This window comes from Cynara cardunculus, unplaced genomic scaffold, assembly GCF_001531365.2.
Source record: "Cynara cardunculus var. scolymus isolate 2C unplaced genomic scaffold, CcrdV1 Un_Scaffold_2807, whole genome shotgun sequence".
NCBI classification, from domain to species: Eukaryota; Viridiplantae; Streptophyta; class Magnoliopsida; order Asterales; family Asteraceae; genus Cynara; species Cynara cardunculus.
The window spans coordinates 52,337-54,876 of record NW_020201228.1 but is presented as its reverse complement, the minus strand read 5'-3'; the positions used below and the strand labels follow the sequence as shown (position 1 = coordinate 54,876).

General features: G+C 38.6%; 1 non-coding gene across 1 annotated transcript; it reads left to right on the top strand.

The window, feature by feature from the left end:
- The first annotated feature begins 1,828 nt into the window (after positions 1 to 1,828).
- LOC112503278 lies at positions 1,829 to 1,935 on the top strand. Its single transcript, XR_003067917.1, has one exon. It is a non-coding gene; the product is annotated as a small nucleolar RNA R71 (small nucleolar RNA).
- Positions 1,936 to 2,540: the final 605 nt, after the last annotated feature.

Below are 2,540 nucleotides of genomic sequence, written 5' to 3'. Positions count from 1 at the left end.
AGTAGCTAGGAAAGGTCTCCCTAAAATGATGGGAATGTCTTTGTCGGCTTCAAAGTCTAGGATGATAAAATCAGCTGGGAAAATAAACTTATCAACCTTAACTAGGACATCCTCAATCTTTCATCTGGGATAGGCTATGGACTTATCAGCTAACTGTAGAGTTACAGTCGTAGGTCTAGCTTCACCTATGCCTAGGGTATTGAAGACAGATAAAGGCATTAGGTTTATGCTAGCACCTAAGTCACATAGAGCTTTTCCTATCTATTTTCCTCCAATTGAACAAGGGATTGTAAAACTTCCAGGATCTTTCATTTTAGGAGGAATTTTACTGGACAACAAAGCACTGCAACCTTCAGTCAGAGCTACGGTCTCGTATTCAGTCAACTTTTTCATTTTGCTCAAAATGTCTTTTAAAAACTTTGCATAACTTGGCATTTGCTCAATAGCGTCAACCAATGGTATGTTTATGTGCAACTGTTTAAAAACATCAAGAAACTTTTTAAATTGTAATTCTTCCTTCTGATTCCTTAATCTTTGAGGATAAGGAATATAAGGAGTGACTGGAATAGGAGACGTAGTCTTTTGAAGAGTTGGTGCTGGAATCGGTTTCAAAATTGGTCTCATAATTGGTTCTAATTCAGTCCTAACAGGGATTAAAGGACTGGTCTGGTCTTTTATTGCAGGACTGTCACCAGATTGTGACACATCCACAACAATATTTTCTTTGGGAGTCTGGGTTGTCTTGGGTTCATCAGGAAATAACAGTGGAAAATCTGATCTTTCTGGAATGGTCGTACTATCTATTGGCCTGACTATGGGTTGCGACTCACTAGTACTTACAGGAATGGTAGTCACAGAATCTGGTACAGAGGTAACAAAATCTTGTTCTACACTTTTCTTTTCAATCTCTGCTTTGTTTGGTTCTTTTTCTTCTTTTTGGTGTTTTCTAAATAACACTTTCCACTTCTTAACGTAACAACCTTAACATGCTCTTTTCCTTCCCTCTGAGGTATCTCTGTATCACTGGGTAGAGAACCTACTGGTCTTTTTCTAATCTCCAAAGCCATTTGTCCCATTTGAGTTTCGAGATTTTTAACTGAAGCTTGAGTCTGGGTTATAAAACCCTTCATCATTGCTTCCAAAGAAGTAGATGACTCAGCTTGCTGTTTGGGCTTGCTTTGGAAAGAAGACTGATGATTCTGAAAATTAGCATGTTGATTATTATGATTGCCTTGATGCGCTTGCAAGTGAAAATTAGATTAGCCTTGTTGAAATTTTGATTGTCCTTGTGGTTGAAAATTGGATTGTCCTTGTGATTGAAAATTGGACTATCTTTTGTGGCTTTTGCATTGGTGGATTAAGAGCTGGACTATGCCACAAAAAATTTGGATGATTTCGCCATCCCGGATTATAAGTTTGCGAAAATGGTCCAGTCTTGTTGACATAATTTACATGCTCCAGATTTCTTGGACAATGCTCAAAAGCGTGACCTTCACCACAGTATACGCATTGCACTGCTTGAACATTGGAATTAAAGGTATTAGCATCAGATTGCACATGCGGGCTAGATGTTAAATTTGAAATTAGCTTAGTGATTTGAGTTGTTAATGCCGAGACAGCATCTACCTCATTTATTCCAGCTGTTTTCTTCAGTGGCATTGCACATGGGTCAGACCATTGTCCGTTATTATTAGAAATCTTTTCAAGTATGTCAAAACCTTCATTATAGGTACAAGCTGTGAAAGCTCCACCTGCAGTAGCATCGAACATTTGTCTGGCAACGATATTTAAACCGTTGTAAAATATCTCTAGCTATATACAGTACGGAATGCCATGATGAGGGCATTTTCTCAGTAGCTCTTTATACCTTTCCCATGCATCAGGAACTGCTTCATCATCCAGTTGTCTAAAAGTACAGATTTCATTTATGGATTTGGCATTCCTCGTGGGTGGAAAATACTTTTTCAAAAACTTTTCTGCCATTTCATTCCATGTAGTCACAGAGTCTGGTTGCAACGAATTGTACCATGCTCTTGCTCGATCTCTTAGTGAAAATGGAAAAAGTTTTAGTCTCAGAGCATCGTCTGAAACATCAGGGATGAGAAAAGAGTCTGTGATTTCCATAAAAGAACGCAGATGAGAATGAGGATCTTCAGAAGATAAACCAGCGTACTGGTCGTTTGTTTGAAGCATTTGAAACATCAGTGGTTTAACTGAAAAATGGGTGGCACCAATGGTAGGCTTACGTATTCCTGTGTGCAATTGAGTTAATTTAGGAATAGTGTACGCCATAATGCCACCATTTTTAGCATTTGCAAGACGAAAGATGTTTTGAGCCTCATCCTCATATGGAATATTTGGCGCATTTCTAATTATACCTTCTCCGTCAATAATCACCTTTTCAGCCATCGTTTCAAAGTTTAAAGCTTGAAGAGCTCTTTGCACTCTTCTTCGTTGTCTAAAAGTTTGTTCTATATCCGGATCAAATGGAAAAAATTGACCGTGCGACAGCCTTGGCATGCACGGTGCGTTCACAAAAA